Source organism: Notamacropus eugenii, chromosome 2 (genome assembly GCF_028372415.1).
Source record: "Notamacropus eugenii isolate mMacEug1 chromosome 2, mMacEug1.pri_v2, whole genome shotgun sequence".
Lineage (NCBI taxonomy): Eukaryota > Metazoa > Chordata > Mammalia > Diprotodontia > Macropodidae > Notamacropus > Notamacropus eugenii.
This window is the reverse complement of record NC_092873.1, coordinates 67145793-67167756: the sequence shown is the minus strand read 5'-3', so window position 1 is coordinate 67167756 and position 21964 is coordinate 67145793.

Here is a 21964-nt window from a genome sequence, read left to right as displayed (position 1 = left end):
TGGGAAGTGGAATGTGAAGACTCATTTGCCAGGTACAGTCAATTGTGCTGCCAGGTAAATGTCAGGCCAATTCTTCTGAAATGTGGTCGGTAACAACCTGGACAGACAGGCTTCTCACTTGAAATACTCCCACAGTAACCTGGACACAGTAGGAAATCTCAATTCCATGTAAATGGATGATTAGAGCCACTGATGAGGCTTCAGCCCAGCCTGTCCTCTCCCCACCCCCTCTCCAGCAGATGTCACCTTGGGGTGGGCTCTGAAAAGGCAGACTCCTTACCTAGGAGAAGAAAGGCAAACCACCTGCTGGGGAACAATGTCACATAATGGACTTCAAAGCCAAATGTAAATGCATTGAGATTATTCAGGATTTGGGATTATTTGAGAGCCAGCCCCAAATACAGAGTTGAGGATAATCTCAGCCTTTTATTATAATTCCATTAAAGGGAGTGGGGGTATTAAATTTGAAGAAGAGGAGACTTCGGTGGACATGAAAGCTCTCTTCAAAGGCTTAATGCTCTGTCTTCTTGTGAAAAAGGGATTAGCCAGCTCCTCTCCATTCCATTCTGCTATGAATCCACAGGAATTCCCTTGGAGCATGTGAAGAGAAGAGGGTGCCACCCTTTGGACATGACTAGTGAGAAAGAAAAGCAACAAAAGCCATAGCAGAGGAGAGAAAACCATGGTGCCCACCCCCAAAGGCACAGCCCTACACTCACAGAGGTCACCAATAGCAAAAGCGCCAGTGTAGAGAAGACCTCTTTAGCAAGGGTTATCTAGGAGTTCACAGTCCTCTCCTGTTCTACAGAAGGGCTCCTAGAACCCTGAATCTCTGATTATGATAGAGATGATAGATTATGATCAACCCTCTTCCCAACCCCACTCCCCTCCAAAGTTAAAGTCTCTAGGTCCTTTACTCAATCCTTGCATGGATTTTGTTTTTATGTGTTTTTCCCTTCTAGGTTCTCTCTCCCTCTCCCTCTCCCTCTCCCTCTCCCTCCCTCCGTCCCTCCCTCTCTCTCCCTCTCCCTCTCCCTCTCCCTCTCCCTCTCCCTCTCCCTCCCTCCCTCCCTCCCTCCCTCCCTCCCTCTCTCTCCCTCCCTCCCTCCCTCCCTCCCTCTCTCTCTCTCTCTCTCTCTCTCTCTCTCTCTCTCTCTCTCTCTCACTCTCTCTTTCATTACCATCTTGATCCTCTCTCCAGGACACGTTTCAACTAATTCATGTGCACCTTAAAGTATTAGGCTGAATACAGTCCCATAGTCCGGAGGTGATCTGTCCAGGGTGATGGACAAGAGGGGTCTATCATGGCCCTTGTTCTGGACAAAAGGGCTCTCCAAGAAGCTTGAGATCACACTGGCTTTACAGGCCATCACTTCACACTTTTGACTCATTTTGACCTGTCAGTCCATGAATAGCCCAAGATCATAATGTAATTCTTGTGATTAGCAGTCAGGAAAGGAGAGGGAGATATCTGTAGATCTGCAGCAAAGTAAAACAAAGTGTGTAAATCTAATTCAGCAGTTGTATTTTGCCTTGTGTGCTTTTGTCTGCTGAATAAAGAAAGCCCTCTCCCTTGCTTTGCTGCCAACAGAGAGTCTAACAGATAGAGAAACAAGTACCCATCAGAGATTAACAGAAAGATGAATGAAGGCAAAGAATCAAATCAGGTAAATGTTTTCTTTTTCTTCCTCCATGGGTTTTAGGTGTTAATGGTTATGTTCCATGGCATTTCATGAGACTACACAGCAAATGCCACAGATGTTTCCCCATGAAAATGATTCTTAAACCTCTGGAGGATGCAGCCCAGAGGAAGGAGTCATTCCAGCATTACAGAAAGGAAAGAGACCCATGGGCAGGGAAGCAGAGGCCTCCCAAAGGAGAGAGAGATTGGAGCTTTCTCCTGTATCTGGAGAGAGAGTGAGATTTTGACTTCCTATTGCCAAGGCAGCAGCAAGGCATCATTCCTTCTTCAGAACTATAAGAACGAACCTGATAAGCTTGAGATTTCTCTAATTTGAACTTTTATGTAATAGAAACTGCCTAACTAAGAAATACAGTGCAGCAGAAAGAGCACTGCATTGCAAACTCAAATCTTGGTTCTGAGCCTGGTGGCACTTAGTTTCCTCCTCTGCAAAATGGGTATAAAAATACCTGCTCTCCCTTCTTCCATTCCCTGAGGATCAAATACATTCCTGCTGCCCTTGGAAGAGCAGGGTGAGGTCAAGGTGGGATTGTTTTGCTTTTCAAAACCAATGAAGACTTCTAATGAGGGGACAGATACCAAGGTCAGTGTCACTAGGTCAACCATTGGGACAACAAAGGAACCAAAGGGAGAAAACTCTCAGTGGTTATCGGGACCCAAAAGAAAGGAACTGGGTCTATAAGGAAAACCTTGGGGATTACCATGAACTTGAACTTCCCACCTGACTTATTAGAAAAGTTCCTTTTTTGCCACTTTCTCTTAATGGAAAAAAAACAGGAACTCATCCAGGACAACTTTTTACCAGAAGGAGTAATGGGGTGGGGGGTGGTGGGGGGGCTCTGCCTGGAGCCAAGAGATCTGGGTTCAGATCCAGCCTCCAGTTCTAACTGGCTGGTTGATGATGGATGGACAAATCATTTAACCTTTCTGACCCTTGATTTCTGCATCAGCAAGTACCTGTAGTACTTGCCTAAATGCACTCTGTCCTGAGGATCAAATGTGATGGCATAGGGAGTGTTGTGCAAACTTGAATGCCATTTAGAAATGGACCTGTTGTTATTCTCCTGCCTCTTCTTAAGATATGACTGAGGAGTGAGGGAGCCCACCTCAGTTCAAGTCCCATTTCTGGAACAGAGGGAGGGTGTGACCTTTGGTGAATGACCACTTGGTCTTTCCTTAGAGGGCAGAGAAGGCTCTGATCTGCATCCTAGGGGAGTCTCCTTAGCTAGCATCTCCTTCATCAATGGAACCATAAGTCTAGTTCCCATCCACCTCCAAGAAATTAACACCTCATTAAAACTTCATTTGTTCCATGTTCTAACATTTGAAATCTATTCGAGTGGCAAAGTGATTGGACTGACCAAAGCTGGCATCTAACTTTGGTTAGCCAAGTGGCCTGCTTGCTTAATAAATACTAGACTGGACTGGGTGGGTAGGGCCTCCATTTCAAGCATCATGTAGAAGAATATCCCTGCTGCTGCTGCCATTTCTCAGAGAACTGCTCTTCTACTAGGACTTCCCCCAGGCCTCGGCTGTGCTTGTGCTGAGTCGCTGCTGACTCAACAGAAACCCTGGAGGAGCAAGCCCCTTTCCCTGAGCCCTGTTGACATCTGCGCCTCACACAGATGTTTTGCCATGACAAGAACACTCTCGACTCCAGTTTTTGTTCATTGTATTAAACAAAAGCAGCCCTGTTAATTTCTGTGCCATTCAGAACCAAGGGGGGGAACAATCAATATTTGCTAAGCGGAAAGGAACAAAATCAGTCGGGGGGGAAACAATGATTTTCCAGCTTTTCAGAGAATATTACAAATAATGACAGGGAAAATCCACAAAAGCGGTTCCAAGAATGACTTACCATGGTCCCTTTTCTCTAGGGCTGAGTGGATGCTCTAGAGGAAATCTTCCAATGAATGTACATCTCCTTGGATTTGTCTGTAGAAATACATACTCATTGCAGTGCCTAGTGACCATCCTAGGTACAATGACCATTACCACGAAAACCCATCCAGACACAAAGGGAGAGAGGTCACTTAACACTGGAGTGGAATCCAGCCCTCAAGGAAACATGCTTTGGTTGGCGGGAAGCCTGCAGGTTTTTGCCAGGTTTAACTGTGAGGATGAAGGTGCCCATGAGTCAGGGAGAAAGATGGTGTTACCTAAGTCCAAGGATTAGGTATCCCATGAAGAGACAAGTTCAAGTTTATATCTTCAAGTCAACCAAGTTTTGCTTCGCTTCCCCCCTCCATTGCCTTCTCCTTGAGATATTCTTAAGGGCATTAATTAAGTAGAAGGCAATATTAAATGAGATGGTTTAATAGGTAGGCTATCTCTCAAAAGAAACCCTCCAATCACAGATGGAAGCAGTAGCATGCTGGTAAATGTTTAACAACTAGCTCTCGGGGACAAATGTACCCATGACACAGTTCTAAGTTTAATCCATGTTATTAACATTTTCCCCATCACATTGTTGGGTCTAGACAAGGAACAAAACAATAAATCAAGCCTTGGTTTGCAGCATTAACTGACTTCCAAGGTCATTTGCTCATCCTGAAAATTTGTCAACAGCGATTGAAAGCTAGATTGAGTTAGGTTCAGCAGAGCTCAACAGATGAGGTGTTAGGACTCAATAGTGTTACCTCAGCGGTTTGGGGATTAAGAATGCTCTAACTCAGCAGATCCAAGAGTGGAACTTTATCTGCTTGAAGTTCTTAGAGGCCAAAGACTTGTAATTGAAGGAATGGAGTGGCCCCTAGTCACAGACCATCCCATAAAGCAGGATACCTGAGCTTACTGATCATTTGTGGGGCTCTTGTGTTTGTAACTTCAGTAGATTGGAATACCTCATTTTTATATAACCTCTGCCCAGGAGTGAAAAACACTTGGTAAGCAATTTTGATCATTGAATGAAGACATATAACACCCTTATGTATTAGGTAAGAAGCAAATGTTGTTAAGCCCATTTTAACAGTGGGAAAACTGAGGGACACAGGCAAATTCGAATAAGTTTAAGAATCACTTATTAAGCAACTTTTATGTGTCAGACACAATGCTAGAGATTCAAAGTCAAAAACAAAATTCTCTACTGTCTGCTGTCAAGAGAAATGCATGATAGTGTCCTAACAGTTCAAGGCATGAAGTTAACCATTGACATAGCTAGGAAAGTAAGTCGGAGTTTATGATTTTCAGTTTCATTCATTAGTAGTGATGAATGATTTTGGTTTTTTGATGCCTCATAATATCTTTAATTCTATCAAAAAAATTCATTTAAGCTTTCAAAATATAATTGAATTAAATTTACTTTGATGTCAAATCATGACAAGTCAAACTGCATTTGGGAAAAGGGAGAAAGGAAGAGTCTGGCCAACTGTGTTCCAAATCTCCATAAATGTTAGGAGAGCACTTCCTAACTGGGGCCTCCTGTGAACTTCTTGAAGCACCTCAGATAATGTCTGGGAATGGGGGCTTCCATGAAGATCGTGTCCAGCCCCAATCTGGCTGTGGATGATCACAGGATCAATCTTGTTCTGGAAATCTCAAGATGAACCTCATCCATTAAACATGGAATCACTACCTTCAATCTATCAGTCAAGTATTATTTATTTTCTACTACCTGTGAGTGACATGAAAATCACTGACTCCTTGAATCTAGGAGCTAGGTGGGATCTTGGAGTCTGTCGACTGTGTCTCACTGGTATGGCATGAACCAGGCTTGCTTACTCTTCCAAGATGAATCTCTCACAACCTCAGAAGACATTTTCATTCACACCAAGCCCTCCTTTGTCTTGTGTCAAAAGCTGCCCTGTCTTTATTGCTCTGGATCTGCCCTATGGGGCCAAGAAGAACAACTGGGCTCACCCTTGTCTATAGGATAGCCCTTCAGAACCTGGAAGACAGTTCACATGGTTTCATGGCCATCTTCAGAAAGCAAATGGCTACAATACAGTTCCAATTTTAAAATTCTCTGAGTTTTCAAATCCAGTTACTTAAATAGACATATGCATAACACAATTAAATCATAAAATCTAGACTGTAATAAAATGGGAGTGGCTTTAATCAGGCTGTAGAGTATAATAGGGATTCAGAAAAGGTGAAGATTCATGAACCTCTCATCTCTTACTCTTACCTCTTTTGATTCAATTTCAGAGGAAACAACGGCCCCCTTACGAAGGCCATCTCCTCTATTTAGGCCTCAAATCTAGTGCTTCCCACCTCCCCTGCAAACTGGAAACTTTAATCATCCCTGCTCTTTATAACTCCCCTAAAGTGATTGTTTTTTTCAATGATACCACCATTCTTCCAGTATACTTGATGGGCATACTCAGCTCTCCCTCATTCCACATACTGAATCAGTTGCCAAGCCTCGTGAGTTGAGAGAAGGTATCCTATGAAGGAGATAGTGTAAAAGAAAAATAGTAAAAAAAAAATTGTCAGCTGATTGGCTTTGGGACACGGGGGAGTTGAGAAGGCAAAGACAACCTTGAGGTTACAAACCCAGGAGACTGGAAGGATGGTGGTGCCTTCAACAGAAGCAGAGAAGTTCAGAAGGATGGGTTGTGAGAGGCAGATGGCATCCTATTTGGGGCATGTGGAATTTGAAATGTTTCCAGAACGTTCACTTTGAAATGTCCAGTGGACAATTAGTGATCCCAGACTGAATCTCTAGGGAGAGACTAGAGCTGAATCTATCGACCTGAAGAGTCCTCTGCATGCAGAAGGTAATTAAATGCATGGGAATTCCTGAGATGACTAAGTGGAATAATGCAGAGTGAGAAGAGAAGAGGCCCTACTGCAGGATTGTAGGGAGCACCCATGGAGAGGAGCTATGCTTTGGGCAATGAACCAGCAAAGGAGACTGAGAAAGGACAGTCTGACCTGTAGGGAGGAGACCCAGGAAGTAGCAGTGTCATGGAACCCAAAGAGGAAGGAATAGACAAGAAGAGAGGAGAGTGAATCATAGAACATGCATCAGAGAGGTAGAGAAGAATGAGAATGAGAAAGGCCATCCCATGCAAATGAGCCCAATGGTAACTTTGGAGATAGCAGCTTCAATCAAGCAACAAGTTTGGGAGACAGACTGCAAAGGGCTGATGAGTGAATGACAAAGTGGAGACAGTGAGTGTCGAGTCTTTGTAAAGTTTGGCAGAGAAATAAGAGAGATTTAGGATGCTAGCTTGATAGAATGGTCCAGGAAGGATCTTTTAAGAATGGGCAAGATGTGGGAATGTTTGAAGGCAATATGGAAGAAACGAATAAGTGGGGAGAGGTCGAAGATGTGAGAGAGGGGAGATGACTGAGGTTGCAATCTGCTGGAGAAAATGAGAAAAGGCAAAAGTCAAGGAGTCAATCTCCACAGAGCAACCTCTTTGTGGGAGACTAGAGGAAGGGAAGAGAGAGTGAGAGAGAGCAGTGAGGGGTTGGCAGGAAGAGGAAATAAAGTTCATGTTAAGTGACTCCAATTTTTCAGTAAAGAGACAAAGTCTCCAGATTGAGAAGAGGCAGTGGTCTGGGAGGCTGGAGTAGTGAAGGAAAATTCTGGTAAAATTCTGATGGGAAACGTGATGGGGAATTGATCAGGGAGGAAGAGAAGGATTGTCTGGCTGCAAGGTGGGTCCATTTAGGGCTGGATGATATGACTTCATGTTCTCAGGCAACACATCCATGGGATTTCCTCCAGGAAGAAAAGAGGAGTCTATTGGTGGGAGTGACCCAAGACTGGAATTGGCAAAGGATGAGCAGCCACAGACAAGAGGGAATTCAAGAGTAGAGGACAACAGGAAATCAAATTCATGTGACTTCTCCTGCAAGTTTACAAATGGAATTGTTTCTGAATGTGGATATATTCTTAATATATACACATATGTGTTACATATCGAGCATATGCATGTTATGTAAGGACTCAGAGAAACACACATGTATGCTCATGTTTAAATGAATAAATCATACTCAATGCCCAAATAATCTAAAATAAGAGGTAATCCAAAATCATGTTTGGCTTCAGAAGGCACTGGAGGTTGGCTTTCCTTTCCTCTGAGTACAGAGCCAGGCACAATAAATGTGCTAAATGAATGACTTATCCATCTGTCTGTCTATCCATCCATCCATCCATCCATCCATCCATCCATCTATTGTCTATCTATACTTCCATCCACCTCTATCTACCTACCCATCCATCCATCATTTTGTGTTTATCTATCAATTGGTTGATCTCTATTTCTTCCTTTCTATATATTCCTTTCTTTCTCTTTATCTATATGTCTGTCCTTTCTCTTTGTTATCTGGTGTTACGATGCAAGTTAACTTGGACTCTGAGCAGAGACCAGAAAACAGCAAGAGCTTATCAGCAAAACAAAATTAAATGTACACATGTAAAAGACAGAAGAGACCAAAATGAAAGCTCATGGGGAGAAAATAAGAAAACCTACTTGCAGGATCAAAAGATTTAGAGTAAGAAGAGATAGTAATGGGTATTTAGTCCAGCCCTCCCTTTTTGCAGATGAAGAAACTGACAAATGCTCAACGAGGAGAATTTTCTTGTGTGTGTATGTATATGTATCATGTGTGTGAACACACATAGCTACCTATATATGGAGAGGGGGAAAGAGAGAGAAAGAAGAAACAAAGAAAATGGGGTGAATTCTGTATTAGTGGGGGAGAGATCAAATTCCTGTGAAACAACAAAATTCCATCTCTTTCCTGAACTACTGTCCCATATCTCCAACTAACTCTCCACCTGGATGTTCCATTGGCACCTCAAGTTCAATATATTGAAAAATGCAACTCAGTATCTTTCCAGCAAGAATGTATTTGTATTAAATGGGACATCATTTTAAAATCTTTTGGAAGATGTCAAACCTTTCCCTTGTTTCAGGGCTTTCAATACATTTGGTTGCCTTTATCTTCAGGAAGGAAAGAGGTTACTGTTGGTGCTTGTGTCTACACTATGGAATCGCCCTCCGAGCATACTCCTTAGACCTAAACAGGATTTCCAGTCATCCTAACAGAGATTTCACACATAGACCAAGAAGAGAATTCAAGCTCTTGGAGTATTTTCACAGCTGCAAGAAGACTTTTGCACTTTTGCCTTCAAAGGTTTTCTTTCCCTTGGGAGTAATCCAAATCAAACCACACTTACGTGTGCACAGGAGAGAAGGTTTTAGACTTTTTTTCCCTCCCCTTTTTGGGGTATATGTCTTGATGACTACCCAGAATGCACTGAGATCAGGCCCTACTGTCCCATCATCTGATGTGCACCCCATTGTGTTCTGCATTGCAGAAAATAGCCCAGGGCCAAAATCTGGCAGACTTCTGTGCGCCCGTGCCAGAAAAGGAGTGGCTCTGCTTCTCTTCAGAAGGAGGCAGAGGACCACTCTGGACCCAGAAATTTGCACATCCTAATTTTGCCAGCAGGAAAATCACATCTGCCAATGGTGTGCCTCCCAGCAAATCAAACTAGGCATAGCTGGGGGGAGAAAGCTGTGACAAGTTGGACTGGATCCATAGAACTCCAGCATGCCCGCACAGATCAAAACTGGCAGGCCCAACATGGCATCCCGAGCACACATCCAATTTAATTGTTGTTGTTCAACATTTGTATAGCACTTCAGCCTTGCAAAGGGCCATGTGGAGCTTTGGAGAGGCTTTTGGAGCAACAATAAGCAGAAATAATTTCATGCCCCCTTTAGAGACAGGCGGAGAGAAGGTGTTTTCACTCAAACCAAAGCCTCAGAGCTGGCAGGGACATCAGAGCCAACTGGCCCCTGACTGAGAAAGCCCCTAGAGCCTCCACCAAGGAGTCCCCCACCCTGTGCTTCAAGACCTCCAGAGATGGAGGCTCATCCCACCAATGGCAGCCCATAAACTCTTGGACAGCTCTAATTCTAACTGTAACTGGTGGACATTGAAGCGAAATCTGCCCCTTTGCAACATCTTTGCAACATTCTGCCCATTGAGGCCAGGTCCAATCTGCCTCCCATGGGGCAGCATAGCAGGCTTGAGAGGGCAGTGCCTGTCACTTCCCCCAAGCCTTCCCATTTTACTTCCATCTTCTGTGGGAAAGGAGTAGCAAGTGAAAAGACCAGGGACTCCCCAAGGAGAAGGACATCAAGAGGGGACTGGGAAGGGTTTGACTGAGTGAAATAGGGAAGGGGTTGAATTTGGAGAGGAGAAATTTGGGAGAAACTGAGGAAAATGTTGAGAACAAGCTCCAGGTCCAAAGAGTGACACCAATTCTCCTCCAGAGCTAAAAGACAAATAGAAATCAAGGACCAGCAAGGAAGTTATCAAAGGAATGAGGCAGGTCATCGAGGATCAGGAAGCCTACCTGAAGAAATAATCAGAACCTGCAAGAAGGGAAAGAAGGAAAGGCTGTAAGAAAAAGCAGCACTTACTGTGTGCTGGGCATGGTACCACGCACCATACCACATGTGCAAGAACCGGCCCCACTCTCATAGAGCCCACACTGTCAAGTCCTGGGAAGTTTCTAACTTTCTTTCTGATGCCACCATTGAGATGGTTTCAGTACCTTTCCTTCTGGAATTTTAAATTCTCCTCCTTTTTGTCTTTCCTAATTTTCCATTGTGTTTGTTCAAGCTTCTTTTTTTTCTTTTCATGTTTCATTTCTCTGGAACATTTCTATTATGGTTTTAAGGGAATATCTAGGAGGTGGGCTTCCTTGCACCCTCTCATGACATCATCTTCCCAGAAGTCCTTTGTAGGCCTTTACTACAGATTTTTTTCAAGGTGTAGAATTTGGAAATTTAGAAAGGAATTTGGATTTAAATAATTGGAGTAATATTTATTGTTCATGAGTAGGTAAGGTCATTTCAAAAAATGACAATTTTATCTGACTAATCTATTTATTCAATGCTGCCCCAATTAAATTACTGAAAAATTATCTTAGAAAAAATAATTAGTTAAAAAAAGAATAACAAAGTTCATTTGGAAGAACAAAAGATCAGAATTTCAAAGAAACCAGGAAAAAAAAAGATGTAAAGGAAGGAGATTCAGCAGTATCAGATCTTGAACTACATTATAAGATGAGTGTTGGTGAAATGTCAAATAGATAATTTTTATCATTTTAAATTAAAAGTTGCATGTGTAAATAAAACCAGTGGAGCCAAGAATAGAAGGAATGCAGAAAATTGGGAAGAAACTTTCACAGACAGTTTCACAGGATGTGATTGTGTTCAAATACGGCTCTGGTATAGGAAAAGAGGGATTATTTGATTTAGAAAAACGTGGAAAGATTTGGGCCAATGAAGGAAGATACTGTCCACCTCTAGAGACAGAGAAGATAGGTGGAAATATGCACAATATGGTCTTACATGTATGTCTATGAGTGTATAAGGTTATATACATTTGTGTGCATTTTAGATATCTATGTGTATGTGTAGATACATATATATGTACATATATGTATGTCCACATTTAATTTTGGCCTTTCATAGGGTGGGGTAAGGAAGAGGAAAATGAAAGTAAGACGTGCATAGCAGAGAACAGAAGAAAATCTAGAAGGAAGAGAAGAAAAGATGGACAGCTCTCAACACAAGGTGCAGCATGTATTCCACAGGTTTTCTTGAAATGGAAATTCATTGTTCTATACTGAATTCTTTCATGATCTACTGGTTACATAGAAATGTTCTTTTTTTCTCTTGTTTTGTAGTTAAGTTGAAAATGAATAAAAAATTTACAAAAAAAAAAAGAAATTTAGAAAGGATATAGCTTCTCTGTTTAATCAGTTTTCAATTCTCTTTTAAGTTTCACTTTTCTCCAATATCTTTCCTCAAGCTCTTATTGATAAAGACAGAGGATGGTACCTCTGGGCTTCCTCAGGGTAACCTTTCTGAGAGCTCCCTGAGTGACCCCCTCTGCATTCCTCTACTCACAATTCAAACTCTTCAGTCTTCCCCTTTTAAAGGCTCTTTTCTAACCCTTTCTTTTGCTTCTCCCCGCCCCACCCTCTCCCATATCTCTCCATCCTTTAGAAAGAAGACGTCATCATGGAGCAGAAAGAGCACTCACATCAGATCTGAATTCAAATTCAGTTCTCCTGCTTTATACCTGGGGGATTTTGAGGAAGTCACCTAATATCTCTGGGCCTTATTTCCCTCATCTATAGAATGAGTCTGTTGGAATAGCTGTTCTTTAAGGCTCCTTCCAACTCCACATCTTTTAGTCCTGTGTAGAAACCAAACCAGGATACAATATTCTTATAACAGATTAACTAATCCCAAAGAGGAAAAGCCATGAGCTTATAGCAGGGCATCGCACATAGTAGGTCCTTGAAAATGTTTGCTGAGCTTAACTGAATTAGTGAAGGGGATAATCAAAGAAAATATTTTTAAGCAGTTATTATGTGCAAGGCACTATTCTAAACATCGATGATACAAAGACAATAGTAAAATAACCTCTGCCCTCATGGGGTTTAAATTCTAAAGGATGAGTCAAGCCCGCTTGTCCTCTATTCTGAACAAAATCAGGTTGCTGGGACTGAAGGGCAGATGCCAGGTTCAGTGGCAGCACCAATAACCCAACAGGTATAAAACAAGTTGTAATCACCGGGTTAGCCCGGCTTCTTGAGGCTGATGCCAGTAGAGCTCTCCCACTCTTGGATGATGTCAGCAACATTTAGCTGAGAACCAGGCCTACAGCAAGGGGACATAGGATAGTTGGCTTTGTGGGATGGTGATGGAAAACAGAAGAGGGGGGCCCTCACAACCAACTTCTCCTATTGTACGAGGTTGCTTAAGACCAGCCCTGGGATGTAGTAACAGGAGGGAAAAGTGGCCAAAGGAAGACTAGCATGGAAAAGAAAAGGAGAATGAAGGGTCATGGAGAAGGTTCTTGGAAGGAGGTGATAGCAGGAGATGATGGGAGAATCACCAAAGAGGGAACGTTGAGTAGAGGTAAGGCTCTAGGGAGAGGGATGATTCATCCATTGATGTGAGGTTAGGACAAGGGAAAGGAGACCTCATACTGAACTGCTGACAGCCACAGTTTTCTGAACATTTCAAAACTAGCAATGTGATTTTCTGCGCATCTGCCCATATGCCACATAGATGTATGAGGACACCAGAAAATAGTTTTATAAACAATCAAAGTAGTATTGACCAAGCCAGAAAAGGGGAGCAATATTCTTGAAGAAGAACAGGTCTTCTATGCCAAGAAAATTGCCATCAGAAGCCACTGAGGAAAGCATGGCTGCACAATAGATAGCCCTTAATCTAAACCTCCATACCGTCCATGGCTCTGAAGCCATCATCAATACCCCATGCCTGCCATCTTGATTTAGCCATCTTCCACCTTTGGGTGGAAGTAGGAGCATCAGTAAAAATGCTAATGGGCCCAAGTTAGCTTTTTACCATCTGACTGACCTAATAAGCAAGGGGAGACCCAAGAAGAACTTCAGGGGAGAAATCTTAAGATCATACCAAAATGTTTCAGCATTACCATGTCATTTCAATGGTTCAGGGCCTTCACACGGCCCTGTCAGCTCAGAGGCTCCTTATCCCAACTCCAGTAGTCACTGGCAAGTGGGGGGTCCCAAGCAAGTCATCCCCCCTCAAGGTTCTAAGAGAGTTGGGAATATCTTTATAATGTCATCAACTAATGCCTCCATTCAGTGTGTTCTCCCTAACATCACCCACCAATAACAATTAATATCTCCCTAATATCATTGATTAATCCAATGACTACCATCCCAACACCATTTAACCCATTAATTTCTATTATCCTTTACAAAAGGATATTTACTGAGAAAAGAGAGCAATAATAGAAGTACTGAATTGGGGGAACACTCTCTTCTACATGACTGGAAGAAAACAGGCTCATTCTCAAAGTGGTTGAAAAGAAGCATAACCCACAAATTTCACTTCCAAATCCGGCATAGCAGACGGATGAAGTCACTCCATGAAATGTCATCTTGACTGCTGGCTTTCTGGGTCTCCAAGTCATTTGTCAGAACTTCACTGGTGGAGAACTCTGGCCTGGACTCCATCCCTGGGTTTTTGGTGGCTCGCCCTCCCAACCTTTCAAAGTTCAGGAGGTCAAAGTCTACTCGGCTTCATCTCTGCTCCCTTTTAGTCTAAGAAAAGAAACAGTAGATTGGACAGGGCAGAAGAAACAACAGAAACATGTGCTCACATTTCCCACCTGCCTGGATGGGGAGAGTAAGGCCATTGGTTCTAGCTTTTACTCACCACCCAGAGGCTCACATTAATTGTATATCTTGTTTCCTCCACATGCAATGGGGGGGGGGTCTGGTGCCTGCACAAATCCCATCACAAAACCCTAAAGCTTACTTCCAGAAAGCATCATGATATGTGAAGGCAACACCTTAGAGATACAGTGGAGCATATGTGGACATTCTGTAACAGGTCCAGGTCAGCTAACCACACGTTCAGGAGCATCTTTTAACAGATGACTGAGTGGCCACAACTGCTGACATCTTCAAAATAGCTTGAATCTGCTTTAGCTGTTTCTTGCCTCTCTTTGCTTCAGTTGGGGGTTCTTGTAGCATCCAATGGGAGGTCATGTCGTTGGGGGGCAGCCTTAGGGCCTTCTCCTCCCTCTGAGGCTTTATAGCCCTTTAGAAATGAACTTTGTGTGAAACCTCCAACCCTAGAATCTGGGAATCCAAATCCAGGCTAGATTGGACAGCCAGCAATGACATCTTTGCCCCTAAAGCAAAGTGTGACCTGTGGGACTCCAGCATAGGAGAAGGACTCGCCCAGAGGTCTTGCCATGAACTTGGTGGGACCAATGAGTCAGAACCCCAGGGGAAGATGTAACAGATGTGACCCTGAGAGAATTGGGCCAGAACATCCTTTATCCACAGGCCTAGCCCTCCTGCTCCTGTGCTAAACTTGCCTATGTCTAGACAGGAAGCATTTGCAATGAATTGAATAAATAAGTAATACATGGGCTCCATCATGGAGCAGCTCCCATTGTGCCCCCCCCCCCCACCAAGTAGCCTTGAGCTTTGAGGAGCTCATAGAAAACTCACAGTTAGGAGGTATTAAGTTCAATTATTGCATGGATATTTGCCAGCTTGCTCTAGAGATCAGAATTTGCTAATTACTTCCAAGGATATGGCATAAATGGGCCTTTAAAAGGTTGCTTTTCATTTCTTTTGTGAATCCTTGTAGGTCTGGCAAAGGCTGTGATGGAGAAAGATCATTAAAAGTCCTAGATACCAGAGTGGAGAGCTGACTGAGACCCACCATGTGGGTCTTCCTGGAAGACTGGACACTTGGGAGTCGCCAAAGAGACAGTCAGTGGTCAGTGCTCGGGGCATCTTCAGTCTTTTCTCTGGAAATTTTTCTTACTTACATGACTCCTGTAGCACCACTGAACCATCCCTGATGCCATCTCTTCTGCTTAAAGGTGGGATCTGCCATGGACTGGATGTCCATGAGACATGGTCAGGGTATTTTCTTCACCAAGAGTATCCAGACAGGTTTCTCTCATTTGTAATCTGACCTGCTCAGAGTTAGAAATCTGTTTGTGATCATGGAGCTGAATATTGGGGGAGGTAAAGAGAGGAAAGAGTCCCTTCTACGACAAGTCAAATGTTGCCATAAGAACCTTGACCTTGACCTCATTGGGTGACTTTTTGCTCCAACAAATTAAGTTTTCAAGCATAGTGCCTGGCACATAGTAGGTACTTAATAAATGCTTATTAGCTATTGACAAACCCTTGCAACCCAATATGGTGGCAGCAGTGGGTAGGAGGGGGAATGCCCTGGGGACTTTGCTTCCAAAGGAATTTCTGGTGACCTCACTACTCAGCCTTGTAAGGTGTATCACAGCACAACTTCAAATCTACCTTGTCTCTGGGGGTGAGTCACCCATGAATGAAATCATGGATCAGTTGTCATGAAGGCAACACATTCATTTCTACTACTACTATTAATAATAAAAATAGCTCACATTTCTAAAGACTTTTCAGGTTTGCAAAGGGTTTTACACGTGTTATTTCATTTGATCTTTACCACAACTCTGTCAGGTAGGCATTATTTTTATCCCCATTTTACAGATGAGGAAACTGAGGATGAGAAAAGTGAAATGATTTGCCCATGGTCACACAGAAAGTAAATGTCCAAGGCAGGATTCAAACTCAGGTCTTCCAGATTGCAAGTCCACTTAATTTTCCTATCTAATTTCTCTGCTTTATCTGTTATACCACCTGGCTGCCTCCCTCAACACTGTCAAGGAATATAGTGTTTCTGAAATGCTCTCCTATTTCTTTCATGGAAAAGGCTGCCCATGTCCAGTTCATTAATTTACATTGAAGCACCATTTTTGTACAGTCCCTCAGATATCAAAAAAGAGGGCTTGGCTCTTCAAGGCTGCCAGATAGACAAGATGCTCCATTGCCCCTTGGTGTGACCCATTAGACCCCATGCATTTTGAAGGGCCTTTTCTTTCACCTTAATTTGTGGTTGAACAAGATATGAGGCAGCTCCAAGACTGAGATTTTGAGCAGATATACACCCATAGCATCCCTTAAATCTAGGAGGATTTGGCTATGGAAACTCACATGTAGATTACTGAGACATGCCCAATTGCTGTAAGGTTATAAAGGTGGATCCAGTGACTTTGAGGAAGGGATTTGGCCATCCCCCTCCCTATGCTTGACCACTCGCCCCACATTCCCTGATTTTCTGCTGTCCTGTTCCACCTCGCAAACCCAGAATTGAATTCAATTGGGGATGGCTTTGTGGCCAGCCCCTTGGGTCTGTGCCCATGATGACTTCAAGGCCACTGGCCTAGCTCAACTGACTGCCTGTTTCCTGCATTGTGCCCCAAATAATGCAGGAAAGAGGAGCTACTGCTTCCTGTTCTTTAGTCAGTCACCCCCTAGGTCCCTCTGTTGGAGCATTTCTGATTCAGAGAGAACAAGAGGTGAAACTTGCATAATGCTGTGAGGGAGAGGAAAGTCCAGCTCACCAGTGATCACCTTCTGGAGGCTTCTCAAGCCACGGTCAGGAGGCCAGAGTCACTGGTGGGCAGAAGGAGGCTGCTGCTATGGCCTCATTGGCTCAGCACCCCCACAAGTGGAAAGGGAAAAGGAACATTGGTCAATGCTGACCTACTATGTGCCAGGCACCGTGCCAAGAGCTTTACAGATTTGTCTCATTTTATTTGGAGATAGAAACTCTGGGTTATTGGTAATTTACAGCAATAATAATAGTCAGCATTTATACAGCACCTACTATGTGCCAGGCTCTGTGCCAAGAGCTGTACAGATTTGTCTCATTGGAAGCAGAGACTCTGGGTTTTCAGTAGCAGCAGTAGTATTGAGTACTACATCAATGTTAGCTATCATTGTTATTAATAATAATAAATGACAATAGCTAACATTTTATATAGCACCTACTCTGTGCCAGTCACTACTCTAATTGCTTTACAAACATTGTTTCTGACTCTGCCACTTGTCAGCTCCCTGGGCCTCCTTTGCCAAAAGAAGCAGTTGGAGTAGGTGGCCCCAAATCTGATGGTCCTGGGTAGTAGTACTAATGGTCCATATTTCTACATCACTTTACATCCATGATCTCTTCTGAGTTGAATGATGATTCTATTGGGTTGGAGTCACTCTTCCTCCCATTTTAAAGGTGAGAAAACTGAGGAAAATTCGCCAGGAGTCCCAGAGCCGGGAAGTATCTTCCAGAATCCAAGTCTTACTCACTTCAAGTCCAGGTTTCTAGTCACTCCACACATTCATTCAATCTAAAAGCATTTATAAGATACCTACTATGTGCTTAGTGATTAATGGAGGAGAGAAGGGCCTGGCATGCTGGGGTCCATGGGATCATGAAGAATCAGACAGGACTGAATTACTGGACAATAGCTGTGCGCCCAGCTCTATATTCTGTTTGCTGGGGATGCAAACTAGAATGACTGTCAAAACCAGCATTTATATGATGCATTAGGATTCTGAAAATCACTTTCCATGTGTCTTCTCACTTGATTCTTTCAACCAACAGCCCTGAAAAATAACTTACTATACCCATTTTGCAAATGAGGAAACTGAGTCTGTGAATAGTGGTTCCCTGGTGACTTGCCCCGGACCACGCAGCCAGGAAGTATCTGAGGTAGCATTCACACTGGGGTCTTCCTGACTCCACCTTCAACCCTATGCACTATCCACCTGGATTCCTGCCTGCCTGGAGCTGACATCCTATCAGGAAAGGGCACAAGTGCACATTTAAGCTTACACAGAATCATCGTCATGAGACTACATAAAAACATAGTTAACTGCTGGGTGACTGGGGGGGGAGGAAGCACTTCAGGGTGTCAGGAAAAGCCTTATGCTGGGGAGAGGGTTTTGTACTGAGCCACAGTGCCCCCTTCATCTCTCTCACAGTCTGCCGGTGCCCATTTCCCTTCACTCTTCACTTACCAGTGCTGGTACAAACAGAACTTGCTTCTAGCCCTTGTGCTTTAAATGCTGCAATCACCCTACAGGCTCTAACTCGCCTGATCCTCACATCAAACCAGTGAAACAAGTGCTATCACTATCCCCACTTTACAGATGAGAACATTGAGGCTCAGGAGAACTCTCCCAGGTCACGAGACTTCTAAGTCTCAAAAGCAGAATTTGGACTCCAGCCTTCCTGACTCCATGTCCACCTTAGTGCACAGGGTGCTTTAGTCTTGTCCACCACCAGCCCTGACAACCTCTCCAATTGGCGCTTTGAGAAGTTCCTTCCAGTGTGTCCTGGGTGAGCAATATGTTGTTGGCTAACTTGTTTCCGGTGATTCATGAGTTGCCAGGAAAATTTCCCACCAGACTTTCTTCGGATGAGCCTGGTCTCACTCTGCCAAACCCTGAGAAATTCTGACAGAGATCTCCACCCACCTGTGGGAGGACCCCCTCCCTCCCACGATTCACTCCTTCCCAGGGCCCACTATCAGCTCTGGGTCCTATGGACGGCTTTGGAGACCAGGGGGTTAAATATCTCAGGGGAGCTCACCACCCTCCTTAGCTTTGGAAGCAGTCCGGGAAGAAAAACCAGTTTGGAATCCCAAAGTTCTACTACTTTCCAAAATGTGGTCTCAGCATCAGTGGGGATCCTCAAGGAAACGCCCTTGGTCTGTAGGCAAGGCTGCTGGGCCACTCCTATTGACAGTGCTGGAATCCTTTGTTTTTCCCTGAATCAACAATTGAGATTTAATTTCAAAGGTTATGATGGGTCTCCTTGGAGTCTCTGTCGAGTTCCCAGGCTTGAGGCTGTCAGGATGTGATATGTGCAAACAGGAGCAGGCTGGGCAACCTTGGCATGTCCAGGGAATCCCTTTCACTCTGGGCCTGAACTGGGCATCTTCCCCTCTGGGCAGCACACAGTCCCTCTTAGTCCTTGTTCAATATGTATGATCAGAGAGCCAGCATGACATGCACAAAAGATGCCTTACTGGAAGAAAGTGTTAGACAGAAACCTTCTGTAGAGTCCCAACCAACAAGTGCCAGGAGGGCGTATAATATCTATGCCTCTCAGCCCTGAAATGTGATTGACAAGATGCGGTCTGCTACTTGGTTCTTAAAAATCTGCCTGTTCTTTTTGCTGTCTTTATCAAGAATGCCCTCCATGAGCAAGAAAGGCGATCCGAGCCTCCATTACATGATGCCAGTATGCTCATGAGATGCTGGAATGAACTGCATAGGTGATCTCAAGGGAAGAGGAGAGCAGCTGTTCAGCATGGGCTGAGGTGGGATTCTCCGGACTCAATTTCCCCACTGACACCTGGCAGACTTTAAGCCTGACTGAATGCAAGTGCACAATCTACTCTTGCCTGGAATAGACATGAAGTTGGAGAGATAGTTTCCCTGCAATATCCCTACTCTTGGTGGCAATTTCCTATAGTCAAAAGGTCTGTAAGCTTAATACCAGATCTATTCAATTTGGGTAGAGGAACATCCAAGGCTGTCTAAAATTAAGCTATTAGGCATAGAACTTTAGACCAGCAACATTAAGTTAGGGTCCTTTTATTCTTAGTAATACTGTGGAGACAATTAGATCAAGAGATGTGAAGTTAGCATCATAAATACTATCTGTGTCTCAGTTGGCTTATGATTAAAAAAAATTCTTTTGTGGTCCATATCATAAATGCTTTAAAAAGATGTGTCACCTGACCAAAAGTTTGAATTGCTTTATCTGTTATAAACTGTGTTAAAAATAAAAACAAAAATAAAGAATGCCCTCCAATGCATGAAGATCACCCTCTAGATGTGGGAAAGTCGCCATAGGGGTCACTAATTATTGGCATTTTTGTCACCTTTAAAAAAAAATACTCAAAACTCCAGGGGATGCAGCCTAACTGTCCACACAGGAAAAACCAAATGGATGAGGAGTGGCTATAGTCCAGGGTCTGGCATTATAGTAGGTACTTAATAAATGTTTTTGATTGATTTTCTAGACTATGTATGCTGTTGGATGGACCAGGTATATTGTTAGCCCATCAACTGATAGATATTGGACAGGCATTGGTTGGAGAATGAGTTTGTCCCTGAATTAAACAGAAAGAAAGGATGGTCTTCAGGAAACTGTTTAGGAATGCCAAGCTTCTCCCTGAGACCCAGGTTTGCGTCAGCATCAACATTCTCCAACTGTGAAACATGGAGCTTCGGGTTGGGGGAGCATCAAATGGCCAGAGAGATGGATGAGTGGCATTAGGGCCAGTTGTGCAAGGGAAGTGACACAGAAGTGGCCCGAGAGGGGAGTGTGGAGGGGTGGGTGTGCACACCCACTCGTAAGCACATGCCTAAAAAAGAAGATAGGACAAGAAAGAACAGAGCCCTCTTAGAGAGCTAGCAGGAACCAGGGAGGGCTGAGATTAGGCAGAAGGTCCTATGGGTGGACTAGCACCGTCTGGTGGAAGGAGCACCCAGGTTGAGGGGATCACAGATTCATTGGTGGAGGAATTGGGAAAGGACATACGTTATTCAGCTAACCAAAGCTGTCACTCAGCTGAGCCAGAGATGAGTTGTAAAGCTTTGAGAATTGGGGGGGGGGGGGGGGGGGGAAGGGGCAGAAAGAAAAGAAAGATCGCCCAAAAGAGAATGTAAAGATGACAGAAGAGGGTTTTCTCTAGCTTGGCATCTATGGTTCTAATGAAGACTCCAGATGGGCTCTATCCCACTTCAGTCAAGGGTGCCGTCAGTCCCCCAGGCTTACAGCCACGGGCTCCTCTGTGTGCTACACTTTGACCTACAACATGCTGAGGGTGGCACTGGAGACCTGGGCTTCTGTCGCTATTTCGGTATTTCTCACCCATAGAAATTAGGATGAGTCCCATGACCAGTCCCAGCCCCCATGGCTCATAGTCTAGTTGTCTCTCTTATGAAGTCAGTGCTGTCTACACTTTCACTGTCCCTCCCGCATCCATCCATCCTTTCTTTCTTAGGGCCACAGTTCCCATAGGAAGCTGCTTCCTTCCATCCACATTTTACCTTGGAAGTGGAGAGTGGCCTCAGAGGGACATTCTGACATACCTGGGCTTTGTTAGCTAACCTGAGGACCTGTCTCCCTTGGGGCTACTTCCTGAAGCAGGCAGACATCTCGGTCCTCTTCTCTGAGTTCTTCCTGGTACCTGTGGATGGACTATGAAGATGGAGCCCAGGCCTGGAAGCACCACAACGAAGCATGCATGGGGCAGGCAGGGTTAGGAGGAAGGAAAGAAAAGACCTGAGTGTTCTAGCTAGGAGGAGCCAAGGAGAGAGTACAGAAGCCCCCCCCCCCAAAGGCTGTTGGGAATGGGATGCCAGGCTCCTGAAGTTAGGAATCCACGCTCTGGGGACCCTTGCTGGAGCCTCTGCATGTTCTGGCAGCACCACCTCAGCTGTGACGACTAGGACTGGTGGTCATTATTAACCTGACATCAGTACTCCCCAAGCTGGCAGTGAAGGCTGCAGAGAAGATGCCTCAGCTTTCTGCTGGAGGGATCACTCACCAAGCATGTCTGCACTCCTTGTCTGGTGGCTGCTGCTGCTGCTGGCTTTGGGGGTGGTGGATCAGGCTTTGCAGGAGCGCACCCGAGCATGTTTACTTCTCTCTCAACTGGGAGGGCTCTTGTCAGCTCTCTGTGCCTCCACTTTCTTTTCCCTTTAGTTCATCCTGCAAGTTCCTGGCAGATGAATTTTCCCAAAACACTGTTTTCATCATCCCCCATTAAAATCTTCCAATGGCTCCTCATTTCAGAGAGCAGCCAGTCCTAGGACCAACAGGAACTGAGGCACAGGGCCAAAAGGAACTTTAGAGA